The sequence below is a fragment of the Siniperca chuatsi genome, linkage group LG5 (genome assembly GCF_020085105.1).
Source record: "Siniperca chuatsi isolate FFG_IHB_CAS linkage group LG5, ASM2008510v1, whole genome shotgun sequence".
NCBI lineage: Eukaryota > Metazoa > Chordata > Actinopteri > Centrarchiformes > Sinipercidae > Siniperca > Siniperca chuatsi.
Genome location: NC_058046.1, coordinates 30,414,632 through 30,437,189, shown reverse-complemented (window position 1 = coordinate 30,437,189; position 22,558 = coordinate 30,414,632). Strand labels below are relative to the sequence as shown.

The 22,558-nt window shown below is 41.1% G+C and overlaps 1 long non-coding RNA gene across 1 annotated transcript; it reads left to right on the top strand.

The window, feature by feature from the left end:
- Nucleotides 1-2,399: 2,399 nt before the first annotated feature.
- Nucleotides 2,400-6,377, top strand: LOC122876222. Its single transcript, XR_006378036.1, has 3 exons — nucleotides 2,400-4,049; nucleotides 4,150-4,594; nucleotides 5,168-6,377. It is a non-coding gene; the product is annotated as an uncharacterized LOC122876222 (long non-coding RNA).
- The last annotated feature ends 16,181 nt before the right edge of the window (nucleotides 6,378-22,558 follow it).

Sequence of the window (22,558 nt, the reverse complement as noted above, 5' to 3'; positions counted from 1 at the left end):
GGGAGCCGAAACATCTTGATTCTGAAAACAGTGTCCAGATGACTATGACTGAAACCTTTTCCACGATGGAACACAATCAAAACGTTTTGGCTCCCATCCGGAAGTCATTCTCAATTGTGAAAAATGGCCCAGGAACTCAGAAATTTGAAGAGTATCGATACTCAGGAAGACTCCTTCCTGAGGGCAGGGCTTAAGTAACACAGAGTAGCTTACATTTCTGAGTTTTTTTGTAATTTTGATTTTTAAGTAATGTTAATAAAATGTCTCAGTGAAATTGCACATTTCACTGGGGAGACAGGTTGAAGTGTGTGCTGTAGTGTTGGCTAACATTAACATTATTTAGCAAGTTAACTCAAAACTGCCATGCTTGGAGATGACACATTGGCTAGGAAAAATTCTGCCATTAAAAGTTTTATAAAAAGAGTCCTGTGCTAGCACCGAATGTTTAAGCAATAGCGCCTCACTTTAAAATGTTTATTGACAGCAGTGAAATTACAGTCTGGCAGTATCTACTTTGTAATGCAGGAATAGGACTTGGAATCTATGTAAGGGTGGGCCCAGTCCTTTGTCACCCCTCATTTGTAGATCTACTCTGTCAAATTTAGGTGGAGTTGTATCAAGTTTAGATGTCAATTGTCAGACTTCGGCTGAATTCAGACCAAATCAGGAGTTGTGTCAGGTTTAGTTGCCTTTTGTCAGGCAGACATATGTGTGGAAAGGAGATGGACTCTCCAAATATGAATCAGATTTATTGGAGATGCTTTACATGTAATTAAAATGCTTTTGTATTCACCAGAAACTGGTTCCTTTCAGTTTGGTTGTAATACACAGTGATGAAGAAGTGAAGTTTGACACAGTACATCCAGAATGAGAACGTCGTAAGCGGGCTATTTACCAGAACCCAAATGCAGGAACTCTCAGAAACGGCTAGATGAATGTGACGGTTTTTATTGTGCAGATTATTATAAACAAGGATGAATGCTAAATCCGGCGTCACCTGTGGCCTTGCCACTCTGCATAACGCCTATATCTCCCTGTCTCCAGCGTTTCCCCTTTTGTTCTGCCTCCGTGTGTCTTGCATGTCCGAGCGCACGTGGTCAGAACAAGAAAGCATATGCAGCGGGAGCTTTAAAGTTTCACTCTGCCGGGTGTTGTTGTCTTTAAGGGCCAAACTAAAGGTGTATGCGTATGATCTGTTTAGGATAACAGTGCCAGGTTAAAAGGAGTTAGTTAGAATGTCAAGACTCTGTCTGTGTGGAGCATAACATCAACTTGGCAGTGGCTGAGAACTTCGGTTGCAATAACCTCATGTTAACCATGGAGAAGATCACAACAATAATAATGAAGGGAAAAAGAGGTTGCTTTGGACATGCTGCTCTGTTAGCCGGCGGTCCGTCTGTTGTGTACGGGCCAGGTGGGGAAGAATTGCGGTCCGATGCAGTCCTTTTCTGTGCAGTGTCCATTTATGCAGATGGGTGGAACCTGGTCTGTTGTCTGTTGTCCTCCTTACAGTTATCTTGGCGCTAACTTCCGTAGTTGCTTTTAAAGTTCAGCTGACAGGCTTTGTGAAATAGCCATTGATGCTAAACCCCGTTGCAGAGATCTAGTAGGCCCTTGCATCGCTACTGCATGATCAAAGAGTTTGGTGCTGCTGTGTGTTTCTCTTCCGAGCAGATTACACGGTGGTGGTAGCAGACAGCTGTCTGCTGCGTGCTGGAGGCAAAGCCAGGAGGAAAGAGAGATAACAAATGACCACTGTCGAGGTCAGAAAAGCCTCTCTCCGAGTTGGTTGATGAGGAGGGATCCACACGAGACCTACAATTGTCTTTTAACTAGTATTTATATCCTCACAATTATTACAAACATTACAAACAATCTAACAATAAAAACAAATACAGACAAATACAGACAAATACAGATAAATACAGATATATCTGGAGACACAGCACAGAGACCTCTCCAGGCGATCTCCCCGCTATGTCTGAAGCAGCAATACAAAAGTGGTTGGTTATATGTCCTGAGCTCCTCTTGGTACACAATGCTATGTAAATGCCTAAGTTCACACTTCCCATTCCTCTTGATCTTCACCGGCCGCTGCATTCCATTCTCAGGTGTGATCAGAGCGGCTGGTCAGTAAGGAAATGCGAGTCACCCCCATGCATTGATCAAGCAACCCATCTCAACAGGGTGCTGGCTCTGGCCTGCCAACACATGTGCATACATTTCTTCCCACTCTTTGTCAACCCAAATCACCTCTGTATGTCACAATGGGATTATCATATCCACTGTACCTTCCCCCACTTTCTCGTATCTAACTGTTAATTAGATTGCAGTCTATGGTGCAGAACAGCTGCTGACCTGAGACGTTACATTAGTTAGACTTGTACAGAGGCAAACATCTTACATACAGGGTGTACGTAGCACAAGCTATCAATCCTAATAACACAGCCCAAGTTTTCATATTTGACACAGCTGAGCCCATTTTATTGACCTGGTGACATCACGGGTCACAGGTCAGGCTGGCCAGTAGTGGCTGGGATGCTGCGTTCAATGTCTTCCAGGATTGTGGGACAAAAGAGAATGTAGTCTCCTAATAAAGTTCAGTTAAAAATCACACAAATTAATGAATTAATCTGTGGAGTCCCAACACTGGTGAGTGTCACAGCCTGTCACGGCCTCACCAGCCTGTAATCACCCACACCTGCTCCCAGTTACACTCCTGCTCTCCATTAGCCCCAATCACAGCCAGTATAAGCAAGCGATCTTCATTCTCCAGCGGTTCCCTTCCTCAACGCTTCTCTCTTTCCATACCCACTCTCTCCGGCTGTATCCCAATAAAGTGCACTCTTGTTCATCTCTGTGTCCCCTGCCTGTCTGTACCGTAACAGTGAGGTAAGTCACGTGTTGGTTAGGTTTAGACAACAAAACTACTTGGTTAGGTAGTAAGAAGTCATGTGATGTAAGTAACGTAAAACTTTAAATAACTCAACGTTAACTTGTGGTTTCACATGGGACACAAACCCAGGTCTCCTGGGTGAAAGTCCTGTGTTTGTTTGACCCATCCAGACTTTCTCACTGTTTATGTTGCTCGTTATACTATTTCACCTGACTTCCTTAAGGCTTCCTGGCAGCCCTGTGCGTCTCATACAAACATTTGTGCTGAAAGCTAGCAGAGAGCTTAATCGATCAGCTCTATATATACAGTACTCCCAAATCGTGATAATATTCATAAGTATGTTTTCATTTGTGTATAATTACCTGAAAATAAGAATTGTTGTGTTTTCATTACTTTAGAATGTGCCCTTTATATCTACAGTAGTCCAGAACGAACAAACTGGCTCTAAATAGGGCCTTTCATGTTTTTAGCAAGTTTCGTGGCCAGGGTAGTTTCTCCTGAGGGTGAGGTGAGTGGTAGTCACTTGGTTGCAATCTGCAATTTCATCGCTAGATGCCACTAAATCCTACACACTGCTCCTTTTGAAGCTGTTTCTAGGTTTATTTTATACCTCATACATAATAGCATATTGCATCATTTGCCAACAAATGGTGTATTGAACAGGTATTTTGGTATAGGTGGTCCATACCTCGCATAACACCCTGGAGAGGCCTCAAACAATGGAGAGGGATGTAAGTATAGTTATCAGCACTCTATCATTATTTAATGAATGCTAGATGCTGTAATATCACCCGCCTCACTGATCTTTATGACATCATGTACAGTTTTATTAGTAGAAGCAGGCCTTTGTGATACTTTTGAGACATTGGCTTTTAAAAAAATGACAGAAAGCCAATAAGGAACTCGTTGACAAAATTTACATACCTTTTTGAGTTTACACTGCAAATCTGGATCTGCTATTTCTTCGAGAGTGGGTGGTGATGTAGGTGTAGAGCACAGGTTTTGGTAGAGCCTCTCAGAAAAAAAAGATCAAAGTTTCCTAAAGACGATTAATTGTTGGCATTGCAATATAACATTTATTAAGGATTTTTTTCAGGTCATACATTAATCTCATGACACGGAGATAGTGGAAGTAGCAGATGATGTTGCTGATGTAAGCTTTTTTCTTTTTACGAGCTTTATACTAGGGACTTTCAAAAAGATTAATGTTAATCATGAATAGATTGAATGTTCATTCTTAATGTTGCCTATAGGATTTACATGAGTGGCATGCACTTTGTGCAAGACAAGATGATGATACATTGAAAGTCTGCAAACTGACTAGGAAAAAGTAAGCACACGCAGCATGTTTATATGTTTATTTATTTTTCTGTCTGTTTATATGTGAATTCAGGTATTTACATGAGAATTTAGGCATTTCTTTTTCGTTTTTCTTACTTCCCCCACAGGACCAGGCACGGTGCAGAGAAGTAGACGTTCACAACAGACGCAAAGGGGCATGGTGTGACTCATTTGCTGTTTTTAATTGAACCAAGCATAGTCTGATTTATTTTATTTCTTGTGCTCTTTTGACAGGCTTTGGAAATAAGACGGCTTAATTTGAGCAGCCAGGGTGAGCCACAGAATGGCGTCCCACTGAAAGTGTAATATCCAAATGGCCATGTTGTAAGGAGATTTCACCTCATGCAGCCAATTCAGGTACTCGGAAATTGGGTTCAGATATCACAACACCTCATGGTGCATTATTGCTAATTTACAAAAAATGCAATTATATGTCAACATTGTCAATGTACACTGTAAGAAGTAGTAGTGGTGTGCTTGAGGACTGATCTTGACCATTGAGGATCAAGGAGCAAAACGCAGATGCTCTTGAAGAAAAATAATTTGAGATAATCACATGAACGGAGACAAACTTCAGGCACTCTTGCATGGAGCAGAAAAAGAAACTAGGTTTTAGTTAAGAAGCCTTTATTTTAGCATGTTTAGTTACAACAAATGAAAATTGTGGATTACAATGAGAAACCATGTTGTAGATGGCATGCCTCCAAAAGTAATAAGGACCAAATAAATTCATGTTTTTTGTCTTGAATACATTTCAAGACAAAAAAGAGAGTGGAAGGGTACTGGAGAGACTTCCTTAAATGAATGATTCACTATGTGACAGTTGTGCAGAGTATTTTTAGATTTCATTTGAGCTACTCTGACTTTTGCTGACACAATCCTGCATATCATCATAGATGTTAATGATTTTATTATTTTACTATTTTACAGATGGTGTGTTTGAGATCACACTGGAACACTTTTTGGTGTTTGCTTCTGGAGCTGACCGAGTACCAGCACTTGGTTTTTACCCTCATCCAACACTGAATTTCATTCATGAGATAGGGCGGAAGTACCCTGAAGCCAAGTAAATTAGAAACTTCCTATCCATGACACTTATGTACAATTCACCAAGTTTATGTGTGAGGGCATTATTCAAGCTACCATTTTTGGTCTGGCTTAAAGTCACTGACAGCTAATTTCATAATGGCTGTTTGAACTTTGAAAGGACAAAACTACAACTGTTTTGGTACACAACACCCAAATGTAATTAAATAAATTGTTGTACGAGTGGTGCAGCTTCTTTAACGAATAGGGCATTGCATGATGTGTGAGTATAGTGGGTGTGTGGATGAGTGAGAGTGAGGGAGTGAAAAAAGAAAGCAGGATGGTGGGTGCTAGAGCTAATTACTGGTCAGAAAAGACTATGACTGTCCAGTTAAAGTTCTGCCTGGTGGGTGCTGCAGGGGCGATCATTCACCGAAACCCTCAGTCTTCACAGTGGGATTACAGCCGCGTGATGGAGGAGATGGAAACTGCACACAGCCCTTCTTCAGAGCATGCAACTGTGGTGCCTATTGAACTGAGACAGCACGTCCGCAAACTGGGTGAGGCTCTTCATGTTTTAAGAGACGACATATATGGGAAACTGTCAGTAGCTTACAGTGACTGGACTGAGACTGAGCAGGATGCCATAGGCGTTGAAGTTTTCACTAATGTTGTTGGGATGCAGAAATTATACAGAAAATGTTAGAACAGCCACACTGCACACTAGCCCAAGCTTATGACATCACCCGCCGCCAAGAAATCACCAAGCGGACGGTGTCATATGTCACCAGCCTCATGCACTCAGGGGCATGCAGCATAACTGAACGTAGGCCCCGTGCTGCTGTGAACAGGGAGGGAACCGAGGAGAAGGAAGCTGAGACTGTTGCAGCATCCCCAGTAGCCAGTTGGAAGCCCAAGCCTCCTGACCCCAACCACACACCACATAAAGGGAGAGGCCATAAGGACATTACTCTAGCCTATTAATCAACCCAATCAAACCTAATCTAAATTATAGCTCACTTAAAAGCCTTGTTCTTAGTCTTTCACACCCAACCTGGAAAACACGACAGCCAATTCTATTTGTTATAGTACGACGGTGTAGTCCCTCATTCGTCCAGGAGTGTTCTATTGTAGAAAAGGTTTCAGTCGTAGTCATCTGGACACTGTTTTCAGAATCAAGACGTTTCGGCTCCCATCCGGAAGTCATTCTCAATTGTGAAAAATGGACCGGGAACTCAGAAATTTAAGCTACTCTGTGTTACATAAGCCCTGCCCTCAGGAAGGAGTCTACCTGACTATATTATTATTATATATTTGTTATAGTGTACCTATAACTCCAGGGTATAACTCCTGGTCCTTATTCTGAATTTCTACCTGAATCCTCAGAGTTTTTATCAAGTTTAATCCTTCACACAGATGAAGTTCTTATTGTAGGTGATTTAAATATTCATGTGGATGTTGAAAATGATTAGTTTTTAGTACTGCGTTTATCTCATTAGATTTGATTGGCTTTTGTCAGAGTGTGCATAAACCCAATCACTGTTTTAACCACACCCTCGACCTTGTTCTGGTATATGCCATTGAAAATGAACATTTAATAGTCTTTCCACAGAATCCTTCATTATCAGACCATTATTTAATAACTTTAACTCCTATTAGCCAAATTTTCTATGCTACACTGCTTTCCTGGCCACTGCTTTACCTATATGTTTTAACTTGGAAAAAGTTTTCAGTCATTGGACGTGTGGATCTTAAGTGATTTTAAGCTGGCTGCAACTCGACGTGGTTTACCAGAGTGCCTCCACTGCTGCTAGCTTAGCTAGGTTTGTTTTTAGCCCGGTGGCTTGGCTAGCCGGTCGCTATTACCAAGGATTTTAAGCTTGTAGCACTTTTATGGACTTAACTGTGGACTTTGAGCTTCGCCCGCTGCCTCCTCCTTCACATCGGGACCTCCCGCTGGCCAACAGGTTTGACATCCTGGATATGCAGGACTTTCCTCCACTGGAGGGACGCTCCCTTTTTCCAGCGGTCAAGTCTTCCTCGTCCTCTCGCCGCAAGTTACTGAAAGAGGCCGTGATTAGGAGAAGCTCTGGGGGTCTCATTCGTCCTGAGACGGCAGAGAACCCCTCTGCTAAGGAGGACGCCGCCCCCTCGCCGCAGCAGTCCCGGGCCACAGCTATCCCAGGGATGGCTGATGGAACTTGGCGGTCTCCACAATCACCAACTCTGCCTCCTCTCATCCCCCCAACTACGCTGATTGTTGGAGACTCCATAGTGAGGAATATCCGCTTCGCTAATGCGGTCACACGCTGCTTTCCCGGAGCTACGACCCCTGACATCCTCGAAAAGCTCCCCGGACTTCTGGCTGCACTCCCGACGACTATCACGAAAATCATGGTCCATGTCGGCACCAACGACACCGCCCGTCAGCAATCGGAGCTGACGAAAGCAGACTTCATCCGCCTCTTTGACCTGCTCTACAGCACCGGAAAGCGTGCTTTCATTTCGGGTCCAATTCCTACACTGGGTCGGGGAATTGGCCGTTTTAGCAGTTTCAGCCTTCACACCTGGCTCCAGTCTGTCTGCAGCACCCATGCCGTTGGTTTTATTCACAATTTTAACTTATTCTGGGATCGTTCTTCCTTGTTTGCACGAGATGGTCTTCACCCAAACAAGTCAGGTAGTCGCATGCTGGCGGCTAACTTGCAGCACGCTGTGCTGTCCTCCTCACGTAGTTGACAATTTACATCACCTGTCTCCCCTCCCTCTTCTTCCTCTTCTCTGCCCACCAAAAACTGTGTGAACTGATCATAGTGCTGCTATCTGGAGCCCGGATCCCTCTAGTGCCACTTTTAACATTTCTGTGGTAATTTCGGATAGGTCGTTAATGCGAAACAGACACAGCCGACACAGCAATAATAATAACTTAATAAAGATCCGGGCCAGAACCCTACCTCCAGTCTCAGCCTCAAATCTGAAGCAGCACAGACTTTTTAAGATGGCTCTTCGGCATGTAAGATCCCTCTCTAACAAAACGTTTATTTTAAATGATTTTATTTCTTCTACTGAGTTAGATTTTCTGTTTTTAACTGAATCCTGGTTACATCTTGGTGATCACAGTCAGCTGGCTGAATTGTGCCCTCCTGATTATGACTGCTTTATCCGCCCTAGGGTCTGTGGTCGAGGTGGGGGCCTTGTTACTGTCTATAGGAAGCATTTTAAGTGTGACCTCATAGCTCGCAATGATTTTTCCTCTTTTGAAGTGCTCATGTTTAAACTTGGTGGCCCCCTCCCGGTCATATTTGCTATTATTTATCGCCCCCCTAAACCAGCTGGCTCCTTCTTGTTGGAACTCACTGAGTTTTTATCCAGTCTTGTGTTAAATTATGATAGAATTCTTCTTTGTGGTGATTTTAATATTCATGTTGATAACTCCTCTAATCCCCTTGCTGCTGATTTTTTTAGACAGCCTTTTCCATCCCTCTGCTAGAGGTTTTTGTTTGTCTGTCAGGTTTCTGTTGAGGGTTTTTGCCACAATCTGCGCTGCAGAGGTCAGTTTGAAGTCCTGTCTGTGAAGCAAACATTTCAGTTATTTAATAAGTGCATATGAGTATACTCCTTCCTTGATTGTGCCACATCATTAATTATCACAACTAAAAGTCATTATCATCATCATCATCATGTAGTTTCACCAAAATCAGTGAATAAAGTTGTAAAAGTTGTGTGTTTTTGTACAGTAATCTGTGAGGCTCAGCCCCCATAAACGCTGCAATGTCTATCGTTTTTCAAACCTTAGTCTTGTCTCATTTGTGGTCTGATAACCAGTAAATTCATCAAATTTAGTGCCCCATATCACTTGTTTCACCAAAATCAGTGAAAACAGTTATAAAGTTGTGTTTTTGTACAGTAATCTAGTAGTCAGTGAGGCCTGGCTGCCTTCTCGCCTTTCTGCCACAAGTGAAATACACACGAGCGAAGCAGCAGATATTCAAGGAAGTGGCATCCTAACTGAAGACCCGCCTTCATGAGAGCACTGACAGATTTAATTTTCATTTTCATGTTGATCCCAAAAGAGTATGGTGACATGTAAATGTAAATGCAAAGACTGGGGAAAGACAGGGGACATCCTCATTAGACTGGCTACTTTGAAAAACACCTGAAAACACTGGTGGCAGTGACTTGACGATTGCGCAGTAAGCATTAAAAACGATTGAAGGAATTATCTTTATTTACATTGTGCTTTTTACAGCAGAGACATCTCTAAGACTCATTGCAAACACACACTAAAACAGGCAATGTTGTCAAAGTAATAGGCATAATAAGAGGAAAATATAGGCCCCAGGCTCATATTGTAATTTTACAGTTTAACATGTCCTAGAACATAAAACAATACAGTAACCATCATTGTGGCATGTCTTAAACCTTACAGTGAATGTGTCAATAAATAGAAAAAAATATTAAATAAGGTCTAATTACAAAAGTTCTGATCAGTCAGAATAAGTGTGATTTTAAATATTAATAGCTATTAGACTGTGTGGGCTAAAACGCACAAGAAGCCTAATTCTCCTTTATAATAATTCACTACATGTTTACAATCGGGTAGGCAAACTCATTAAAATATGTAATAATTAAGATCAGTGTATATGATGAAATAGTGGCATGAAAATGTGCCAGAGGCCACTAAATTTGGGCTTTTACGGCCAAAGTCTTTCTTTGGACCCCCTTAGCTGGCTACATTTTCCCACTGGCTGGCTACTCCATATCCTTGTGGAAAACCCTGCATGTGGGAGATCTAAGTATATGAAGCAGTAGTGTTTTCAGTGACTGCTTTTTGTAGTACACATTCTACAGTGCCCTGGTGGGAGAATCTATATCCCACTGTACACTGTTCAATTCTCCTGGCAATGTGTTTCCTGACTCCTCCAACATCAACGATTTGGTTGATTCTTTTAACTACCTCTGTTCTTCAACCTTAGATCTCACAGCTCCTCTGAAAAATAGACCAAACTCAAAGACTAGAAAACAGCTGTAAAAGCCAAAAGCTGTAAAATGAAATGCAGAAGAGCAGAACGCAGACGGAAGAAATTCAGGTCTTCAGGTCCACTTTCTTTCCCCAGATTCCTATTTAAGACTGTGGATCAGTTAGTTAACCTAGCCTCTCCTTGTGCCCATGGTGATTGTGATGCTGATTGTGAAAAGTTTTTTTTGCACTTTGCTGGAAAGGTGGAGTTATTAAGATCTGGTATCACCCCCAACCCTGCCTTTTTAGATGTGGATCACCAACTCAGGGATTCTTTGAGTTACTCTGCCTAAACTAACAAACATCATGTCTCCTATGAGAGTATCCTCCAGCCCTCAGGACAAAATCCCAACTAGGTTTTTATTGGAAGTTATGGATTGTATTGCGCCCCATTTGCTAATTATTTTTAATTTAACAGCTCGATATCTACTGGCTGTGTCCCAGACTACTTTAAAACAGTTTGTGTCCAGTCAGTCATTAAAAACTGGGCTTGATCCCACCCTCCTGGATAACTATCGTCCAATCTCCAAACTGCCTTTTATTTCCAACGTTCTTGAGAAAATTGTTTCTAAGCAGCTTCTTGCTGCTGTGGAAAACAATAATACCTTTGAAAAGTTCCAATCTGGCACCAAAGCACTGAGACAGCCCTTCTCAAAGTCACTAATGACCTTTTAATGATTTCAGACACAGGCATGTGTTCAATTGTTGGGCTGCTGGACTTAAGTGCTGCCTTTGACACAATTGATCATTGCATTCTATTAGATAGATTGAGGCACTGGGTGGGCATATCTGGCGCTGCATTAGACTGTTTCTCATCTTATTTGTCCAATAGGAAATTCTGTGTCGCCATTAATAACTTCATGTCATCCATTTCCTATATCAACTGCGGTGTAGAAAATTCTGGGACCAATACTGTTCTCCTTATATATGCTCCCCTTGGGTGATGTCATCCGCAGACATGGCATTTCTTTTGTTTCACAGTTGTACCTACCTGTCAAGCCCACTGACCTTAGTACGCTGAGTTCTCTGCAGGACTGCCCGTCTGACATAAAAAATTGGGATGTCGATACATTTTCTTCAGCTCAACTCTAATAAAACTGAAATCCTTGTTGTTGGCCCCAACACATCACTAAACAAATACTGCCATCTACTGGCTACCTGTCACAACATATCAAACCTGTTACAAGAAATCTTGGTGTCCTTTTTGATAGCAATTTATGATTGAGCTACATATCACTAAGCTTGTCCTATCATTTAGGTTTTTTTCACCTCAGAAATATTGCAAAAATACGATCTATTTTAAATTTTAGTGATGCAGAAACAGCTTTTATCTCCTCCCCCCTTGATTATTGTAACAGTCTGTACACTTGTCTTAATCAAAAAACTTTGAAACGACTGCAGACTGTACAGAACTCATCTGGTAGACTTTTAACCAGGAATAAGAGGTATGATCACATCACACCTGTTTTAGCCTCTTTACATTGGCTCCCCATTTGTTTTAGGATTGATTTTAAGATCTTATTGATTACTTTTAAGGCTCTTCATGGCTTGCCTCCAGATTATATTTTAGATCTTTTAATCCCTTATGAACCTTTACACAGTTTGAGATCTTCGGGCAGGGGTCCAGGAGTCCAGGAAATTAGGTTGTCTGAGTCAGTTTCTTCTTTTAAGTCTCTCAAAACGCTTCTTTTTTTTTCGGAAAGCACATCCTGATTTTACCTGAGCTGTCTGTTTATTTTATTGTTTTTTTGTTTTAAAAAAAGTAATGTATTTTATCATTAACTGTGGTATTTTATTTCTCTCTCTGTGAAGCACTTTGTACTTTGTTTTGATAAGTGCTCTATAAATAAAGTTTTAGCCTCACCACTTCTGACAAAGAAGTTTAGAAGATGTTTGCCCACAGTTAGATGATAGGACCATATATCCAGCATGTCCAAAAGTTGGTTCTAGTTCCAGCCTGGTTCTTATTTGATTACTCATAATTGCAGTTTCCATGAAATGATGGAACTGAATTGATATCTGCAAAATCAAGGCTGTATAAGTATGAATGTGGGACGTGTATCTTTCAACATTTGTTTTAAGTTTGAAAGTAAATTATGTATTCCCTGGTTGTTGCTGACCTAAACTCTTTTTTTGTAGCACCAGATGCAAAACCAGGATTACTCTGCTTGTTTCCCAGGCGGATGGAGATATGATAGTGACATGGGATGCCAACTTTGGCCTTAGGAAGCAAAGCTCAGTGACAAGAAGTATGGTTGAGCTGTTACATAAAAAAGACCATTATTACTCCCATAATTATCTAAATGTTTCTTAAATCTTTAGGACTAGTATTAACTAAGTAGTAACTTCAAAGCTGACAACGTGCTGAGGTCACAAAAGCAAGAAAAGAAGCTTGATGTTACAGGAGTGTTTGGAGCCTCTTGTCGTCATGAAATGCCCCTGATGTTTGTCAACAGGAGCCAAAGAGAATGGAAAGTGACAGGAGTGACATATATGATTTTGGCCCAGTTTTTCAGAATGATAATTCTCCTATTTGATTGTCCCTATTCATAAAATGCTTAGATTAGCATGACCCTAACATAAGCCATACATTTTCAATCGCCAAATATGACCCTTATAGAATCTGTATGTGAGATTCCAATATATATATAAATATATGAATGTTAAGTTTACCACCATTCTATAATCTTCACTAATATTATGTAGCATGATCAACCCTGATACTGATTTGGATCTTTGTTAATGAAAAGAGTTAGACTTTTCTGAAAGCTGGCCACTACGTCATAAACCAGGCCTGTCCAGAGACTGATAAGCCTTTCCCAGCAACCTACTCTGGCCTGCAAAAACTCACAAAGCGTGAACAACCTAAGCCAGTTTAGTAAATTAAAACTTACGCTCCCTGATCGTGCATAACACAACCCGACACCACCCCAGGAACATCTCGTGATCTCTGGTCTTCATCAAGTGAAAACCAGGACTTGTCAAACCTTGAGACTGAAGGAATAGAGAAAGTGACTTTGCAATGCAGAATGAAATGTATTAATCAATGTGCTACATTGAGTAACAATATAAGAAGAGTGTGGAACTTGATGTAGGCATGCTGATGCCACTAGACCCTGTCAACAAGAACTGTTCCATATGTAAAGAAATTAATATGATGTCATACAAAGTATGGATCACCATCTTCTGCATTAAACTATTCTTTCAGGACATCCATAATAATTTGGGACAGCATGTGTGACAATTTGGGATAAAGTTTCAGTAGTGTAAGTCCGTGCTTACCTCTCTAATGACATATTGACAAGAATATTTTCAACTGATCTCCTGTTGTCTTAACCTTGATATTAATCAAATGAACATGCCTTAGGTTATTGGGTGGTACATATTCGCTTATTATGATGTGCTGAATAGCTAATGAAACAGGAAATGTAAATATGTATCTATGCAACAATTAATTTATCATGGCTGGTAATAAGAGGAAATGTAAGTGAAAGGCTGAATTACACAGGCTCTGAGAGCACCTGTGTGTGTCTGATGATCCCCCTCCTCCTCTCACTCGTCTGAGATAAGAGACAGACAGACAGACAAAAGACTCTCGTGAGATATAAAGATTGCTTAAATATGTGGACATCTAATTTGTGATTTTATTTTACTATTTCATTTATTGTTACAGAAATATGTGTATGTGTATGTGTGACCAAAGGCACACCGAACATGTTGGATGCAGATATCCAACAACTCTGAAAGAAAAACGCCAGCTAAAAGGACACTGTGCCATTTCTGAGATCTAACCAAGGTTAGAAAAGAAGAAACCCTGGTCTTATACACCACGTATAAGTGGTGCAGAGAAGGAGAAATACAGAGAGATGGCAAGACGGAGTGAAGTAGATTCAAAGACTTAACTCTTAAAGAAAGAAACTCTATTAGTGAACTTAAATTGCTGATACCAGATTAAAGAAGTTGCTACATCCATTTGCAGCACCGGAGTCCTAACGAGGACCGTAACAAACTTTAAACTCAACCATCAGCTGGCAGACGCTCACAACGCGTTGCCATCACAACCGAACTTCATCAGCCTGCTTATGGAGGAAGAGATCTGACTCAGGACAGAGTTCCCCCGTGGGGCCGACAGCACGTCCTGAGACATGGAACTCAAGGGAGTTTAATCCGGAACCGATTGCCGCCGAGTGCCCAGAGAAATGGCACTGCTTCTCCTCTCCTCTTCCCTTCAGACAAGCGTTGCCCTGCTGATAGCTAAATTACTTCAGGTGATTAATAATCCCTAATAATAATTTCTCAATTACTTCTCAATTGCTAAGCAGTGGTATTGTTTATTTAATTGGTAACTATTAAAGTTGCCCACATAGTGGTTTCCTGTGTTTACACAGGTTAATAAGTTAATACCGCTAACCAAACAATCATTCACTGCATCCTCTGTGTCAAATGGTCATTCATTCACTTTTTTATTATTCATTGTTGTGTTCATATCATTCATTCATGGTTTCATTTATCCGTTCATTTGTGTGTCTAGTAGTATAGTTGTTTGTGTCGTCTAGTAGTTAATTTCCTGTGTGTGTAGTTAGTAGTTAAATAAACATTTATAAAACATTAGTTATTGTGTTTTTGTGTGTATGAAATATTCCAATCACTGTCCCAAGACAAGAACTCTGTAGCAACTTCTGTTTAAGACGCTTTGAGTGGTCCGAAGATTAGAAAGGTGCTATACAAGCACAAAGATTACAGGCTACTGCAGACAATCTAGAGCATTTGCAGGCATGGGGAAGGCCTGAAGGGCTTGGGTTAGGGCTGAAAAGCCTTACCCGTTCTCATTCACAAGTCGTCTACTCTGCCTCCGGAGGACCGGCCACTGTCAGTATTCACAGTGGATGTGAGAGGAATACTGCTGAGAGTGAATATGAGTAAAGCTGCTGGGCCTGATAACATCCCTGGCCATGTACTAAGGACATGTGCCAATCAGCTAGTGGATGTCATTACTGACATTTGTAACACATCACTGTCACAGGAGATTATTCCCACCTGCATCAAGACAGCCACCATCGTCGCCTGTACCTAAAAAGTCTGCAGTGTCTAGTCTAAATGACTACCGCACTGTGGCTGTCACCCCCATTCTGATGAAGTGCTTTGAGAAACTGGGTTTACAGCACATAAAGAACAACATCCCAGCCAGCCTGGACCCTCACCAGTTTGCATTTAGAACCAACAGATCCATAGAGGATGCCATCTCCACTGCCAGAAACGTCTGTATTTCTTAAGAAGGCAAATTTCCCGTGCCAAGTTCTTATTAATGTTTACAGAGGAGCAATAGAAAACATCCTGACTGGAAACATCACAAACTGGTATGGGATGTGCGCAGCCCAGGACCAAAGGGCGAGTGGGTCGGGTGATTAAAACCGCTTAGAAGATCATTGGTATCAACCTACCAAGCATCAGTGATATCGGTGAGGTGCAAGGATACTGAAAGACAGTACCCACCCCAGCCACAGCCTGTTCACCCTGCTGCCATCTGGAAAGAGATACAGAAGTATACACTGTCGTACCACCAGACTACAGAGCAGTCCCTCAGGTTGAGACTACTTAATTCATCCTCAGCACTCCACCATGTAAAATAACTTTTATTTCTATGAATTATTATATATTCACTAATCTACTGTATATAATTTTTGTACACATTTGTTTTTGAGTCAGAATTGAGATAGGCAGCCAGCTCACATGTGGCAAACACACACACACACACACACACACACACAGTCTTGCCAACTTGCCGACTTTCTCGCTAGATTTAGCGACTTTTCAATTCAATTCATAACAGAAGTTATCTCATTGCACTTTTCCTATAGCGCAGGTCTAGACTGTACTCTTTATAATATTATTTACAGAGACTCAACACCTCCCACCATGAGCAAGCATTTGGCGACAGTGGCAAGAAAAAACTTCCTTTAAGAGGCAGAAACCTTGGACAGAACCAGAGTCAGTGGTGAGTGGCCATCCGATGCTGCCATGTTAGGTTTTGAGAGAGGTTTAGATAGAGAGAGAGAGAGAGGTTTAGAGAGAGAGAGAGAGGTTTTGGTGGAGGGGGGTGAGGGTAGTGGAGAGGGAGGCACAATGTAAATAACACCAAAAAAATGTTTTTAAATAGAATTGTAATTGTAATGTTAATATTAATAAATCAATAATAACAGGAATGACAGCTATAGGAAAAATAATGTCAGTATTAGTAACAGAGCCATTAACAACAACCGTAGTAGCAGTTGTCGAGCAGGAACACAGGGGCAGCAGGTGGCCCACAACCACAGATCCAGTCTCTGCAGCTCCAAAGGCAGAAATACCTGCTGAAAGCGACAGAAGGAGAGAGGAGAAAAACGAGAAAGCACAGAACTACGGGAGAGAGAAGATGTCGAGTTAGTAACATGCAATAATGGGATAAAAATGCATACAGATGGAGAGGGAGAGAAGGGGAGAGGAAAGAGGTGCATCATGGGAAGTCTCCCGGCAGTCTAGGCCTATAGCAGCATAACTAAGGGATGGTTCAGGGCTCACCCAAGCCAACCCTAACTATAAGCTTTATCAAAGAGGAAAGTCTTAAGCCTACTCTTAAATGTGGAGATGGTGTCTGTCTCCTGAACCCACATTGGGATGTGATTCCACAGGAGAGGAGCTTGATAACTTTTCAGACTTTATTTCTATAAAGCGACTAGGTAGCTAATTTAGCAACCTATTCAGACCATCATAAAGGCGAGAAATATATTCAAATATATTGTAATTCATTCCCATGCATGCTGCTCGAGTAATTGCAGTCCTTGGCTCTTCTGCCAACAGCACCAGGGTCTCATCTCTCCCTCTCCTCTTAGACAGTAGGTGTGGCGTGTGGGGCATCCAGGTTTGAACTTCTCTCTCACTCTTTCTCTCCAGATCTCTGGATTAATGTTCCTATAGCTTGTAAGTATGGAAATAGTTATTTTGATCTTGTAAATATTTAAATAGTTAGTCTGATCTTCTCCCTCCCTTTATAGATTTTTAAAAACATGTTTACTTCAAATATACAATGGCCCTGTATTGATTTTGTGATTGTTCGCTAATAATTTCTCTATCTACCTTATCTCTCCCTTGCTGCAACCGACAACACCAATGCTTTATGCAAATGAATGCCCTTTAAATGACAATAATGTTGTTTATCGCAATTATTGCTGTGACAATATATCATCCAACCAAAGTAGTTATTGTGACAGGCACAGTTCTGGCTCTGGCACAGTTATCGCTGCCAGAGCAGCAGTGTTTTCTCTCTGTAGCCTGTTGTCTGTTTAACAAAAACCTGAACGTGAATAACAACCTGCATTCTGTATTTATACTGTGTACTGTGTCCTGCTCAGAGGCACAGGAATCATTTCTACTGGCAGAATGTGTTTTTAGGCTAAATGTTTCAGGGAAAATTGAGATGAAGTAACTCATATCAAACCTGACGCTCAGGAATTATCAGCCTTACGTGACTGAATGGAAAACGATAAATTATGTAAAAAGTGTTTCTTGCTGACAGACTCTCCTACTCTCACTGACTTTAATTGTATCCATAATAAAAATTAATGGGGGAAATAACAGGTCATGAAAAGAAAAATCTTTCTAAATATAGCCTTAAGCGGCAATGATCGGGGTCCAAGCAGATTGCGAAAAATTGCAAAATTTGACATTTTCAGAGCAGAAGACCAGCTGCAGATGACTTTTTGAATTTTGACTGTAGGCCAAGCCATTTGAGATAATTGTGAAAATGTAAACTTGATTATTACAGCGTCACCTTGAGTGTCATTATATGTGCCTGATTAGTCGGTGGAATTTGCAATACATCCAATTTTTGTGTTTCTAGGTCTTACGTTTTTTGCTGCGCAAACACTTTTTAGCAAAGGAAAATAATTAGAAGAAGTTTTACAATGGGCTTCATATATGGAATTCATATGACGTCAGCGAGCACTTGAAAACACTCCACATGCATGTACTGCCACATTGTTGGTAAGTAGGACTAGACCGCCCAGGGATTCGAACCCTTTGGATCCCCAGAGAAGAGACGGTGGGGAGATGTGGTTTCTACACACCTTCTCACAACTTGAGGCAATAACATCACATGTGCCAGAAAGGGGTATTTATGGCTGTCACGCCCACTTTAAGCAATCATTACCAAATTTTAAGCGTTAACTGAGTCATGAACCTTGTATGTGCAACCGAATTTTGTACGAATTGATGTAGCCGATTACGAGATATAAACTTTTTGCATTAATGGTGCCCCCTAGATGTGCAGCACAACGTGCTTTAAAAAGTAAGCTAAGTAAAAAGTCCTGAACATGTGTGTCAAATTTCAGGTTGATATCTCAACGCGTTCATGAGTTATTGCAAATGTTTGAAAATTTTAATAAAAAAATAGATTGGATTGTAAAATCAACATGGAATGACGTATAGAAATTTCCTTGATAACTTTAGATCAACAAAGTCCATAGTCGATCCTGCCAATGTTTCGGGACGATTGGACCAAAGGTTTCTGAATAGGTTGCAAAAATAGGATTTTGAGAAAATTGAGAATTGATTTTTAGAGCAGAAGACCATTGGATCAAAGACACAGATCAATTGAGAGATTACAATGGTGAAAGAATTTTGACTCTAAGCTGTTTGAGATAATTGCAAAAACTTGATTGTTACAGCGCGTCGTTTTTTTTGCCCGAGTAGTTGGTGGAATTTGCAATCCACCTGCCATTTCTGGTGACTTTTTGACTTACTGTTTTTGCTGCATGAACATGTTTAGCGGAAAAAAAGAAGAGAGATAATAAATAAAATTGCAAGCAGCGATAAACTGGGCCTCACACCTGACCGCACGTGGGGGGGGGTGCCGCAGTCGCATCATGATTGCCAGAGGTCCGGTGGATGTGGCTCTGAATTTTCATGTGTTTTGGATGTTGCACTGTGGAGATAAATGTCACTTCCTGTGTCCGCTATGTGGTGCTCAAGAACACCCACTAATTACACGTTAAGTTCCAGTGTATTCTCCTGTTGCTAGTTGGTGGTGCAATGACTACAACTCCTAATTGGCAAGAAGATGTGCTTAGGCCAGGATTCTCATCAAACGTGAAATTTGGGGAAGACTGGACAATGTACACTCAAGTTACAACAACTTCCTGTTAAGGGACTTTCTGTGCTAGCCGGTCGCATAAGGTTCCTCCACCCTCTGGTTGGCGATCAACCGTTAAACAGGGGGTGGTGGGAGTTGCATAATGATTACTGATGGCGGGCTGGCTGCCCAATGGCAGAGGTGCAAGCTAAGCCTGTGCAGTCCGATTCATGGTGCAGCACTATGATGGCGCCTGATGGGTAGGTAAATCCAGAAACGCATAATCACCAAAAGTAGCCAAATGCCTCATCATCTAATTAGTGATGCCCATGAATGAATGAACGAGATTCCCACTGTCCCTTCCTACTCTCTAGCGAAACCACAGCCAGAGGAACGGGCTTGGCAGAATCAGACTTAGTGTGGTACTGTGAAGAGACATGATTGGTGTAGAAAAAGTAGGAGGCTTCAGCCGCTGATGAAATACCATTACTCTTATCATTTTCATCCAGTGAGTAAGTAAGTAAAAAGTAAGGTATTTATATAGCAACTTTCAAAACCTAGGTTACAAAGTGCTTTACAACAGGATAAAAGGTTAAAATGAAAAAACACATCAAAATATTATACGAGTCAAGCACAAACACATTTAGAAAAAAGATCAGTCTTCAGCTGTGACACTCAAGAGAGTTTGCTGGCAGGGAGGCAAGCCCCAAGTGGGCTCTCACTTCTGGGGTCAAGGGACAGTGGCAGGTGGGGAGTTTGACTGGGGCAGTACACCTGTCAAATGGTAATTCAGGTAATTTAGGCGAGCTCAGGGAGGACAGAAACCTCCCCGTGGAGCAGAAGGGCAAAAGCTTGTGTAACCCCATTGGTGTGGTCTCTAATCTAGATTCGATGAGGGCATTGGTTGTAAATTACATGTCTGACTGCTCGTGTAGACATAAAGCATCCACCCCAAATAACGCACCTGACAACAGACTGGCAATGGATAGAGATAATGTATTACAATCAATAAAATACAAAGTCACAATACGAAGTCAGTACGAAAGTCACTATGCTTATGTTAAAATCAATAAAAAAAATTATAAATGTATGACTAGTGACCAACTGAACTTACAAATGTCCTTCCACACACTAAATGTCTTTTCCTTTTAAACCCAGGTAATTGTAGGATCACCAAAAAACTGATAAAAAGAACCTGAGATCTCAGAAAACAAGTTTTTTTCTTTTTCAAAGAAATAAATGATTAAAGAACCACCAACAAAATTAGAGCGGATAGGCATTGTAAAGGAAATTTACAATATTGAAAGTTTGACTTTCTCCTTGAAACTTTATATGGATCAATTTGTAACAAATAAATGTGCAACACCATAAATGTAAATGATGAATTATGGGAAGAACTGTCAAGATATAACAGAGAAGAAGAATATGTTTTATGATCTGTTGCGTGCAGTACAATGAACTACTCCCTCTGATTTTGAACTGAGGCCAATGTGAACTGTGTGGAAGCGGATGGAGAGGCATGACCTTAACCCCTTGTGCACTACTCTGTGGTGCCTACCTATTGTACCCTTCCCCTGGACATCTGTCTGAACTGAGCCTTAGTTGGATTCCGATACCCTTTTAAAAAAAAAAAAATGTTACGGATCATCACTGTTCACACACAGAGGATTATAGTCCCAGTGATATGACAGAGTTCAGGATGGAATGTCTAAGGCAGGACCGTGTTATTTCTTCTAATCCTGGTCTATTCCTGGTGCTGGTGGCACGGGGGGGCAATGCCTGTCCAAATGAGCTTTTGTGCCCCCCCTCAAAATTCTCGACAATCATTATATTATAATAAACATTAAATATGGTAATTATATCTTGATAAATTATTTAAACTATTCATTTGCAAACACATTCATAAGAATTAAAAATACATATAAAAAAATCATGGCCAGGCCAGCATCAGGTAGGCTTTCCTCCCAGACCAAATCAGGCACTGTGGCGAAAATACCAGTCCCCCCCATTCATTTGAGTGGGGGTAGTCAGTTTAGGCTGTGGCGGTGGGGGCTGCAGGGGATATGTGTGTTATAATGGGATTATACAACGGCTTGGCCTTGGCTGAATACTCAATATGGCCGAATTAAAATGCGATAACATTCCACTACCAAAACTAAAAGGTCCGATCTGTGACCATGAAAGAACTATAGAGGGAGCAGGCCCTCCAACAATGTGTTGAGAATGGCCCTTAGGAGTGATTCAGATTGCCACCTCAGAAATATGATCAGGTTTTATCTGAGAGAAATCTCAAACTGATCCTTGTTTAACTGGAGTACAAGCCATCCAACTTTGATGTCCTTGAGCAACAAAGTATCTATAGACTTTATGGAATAAGTTGACATAGCCACCATGATGTCACCCATCATGGTTTGTAGACAGAAAAAAAAATGGGGCCATTTGCTATACAGTGGTGTGCAAAAGTGTTTGCTCCCTTCCTGATTTCTTATTTTTATGCATGTTTGTCACACTTAAATGTTTCAGATCATCAAACAAATTTAAATATTAGTCAAAGATAACACAAGTAAACACAAAATGCAGTTTTTAAATGAAGGTTGTTATTTTTAAGGGGGGGGGGGGGATCCAAACCTACATGGCCCTATGTGAAAAAGTGATTGCCCCCTAAACCTAATAACTGGTTGGGCAACCCTTAGCAGCAACAACTGCAATCAAGTGTTTGCGATAACTTGCAATGAGTCTTTTACAGCTCTGTGGAGGAATTTTGGCCCACTTATCTTTGCAGAATTGTTGTAATTCAGCCACATTGGAGGGTTTTCGAGCATGAAATGGGTTTGCCTTGCCACTCATCTTTGCAGAATTGTTGTAATTCAGCCACATTGGAGGGTTTTCAGGCATGAACTGCCTTTTTAAGATCATGCCACAGCATCTCAATAGGATTCAGGTCAGGACTTTGACTAGGCCACTCCAAAGTCTTCATTTTGTTCTTCTTCTTCGTCTGTCAACCTCACTACATGCAAAAACATAAGGAATCAGGAAGGGGGCAAACACTTTTGCACACCACTCTATATCCCCTCGAAAGGCAAACCCATTTCTGTCATGGTTTTCATTTTAATTTTTTGGTAAAATAGTCAGTAGCAATCTATAACAATATGCTTATTCTACATAAACT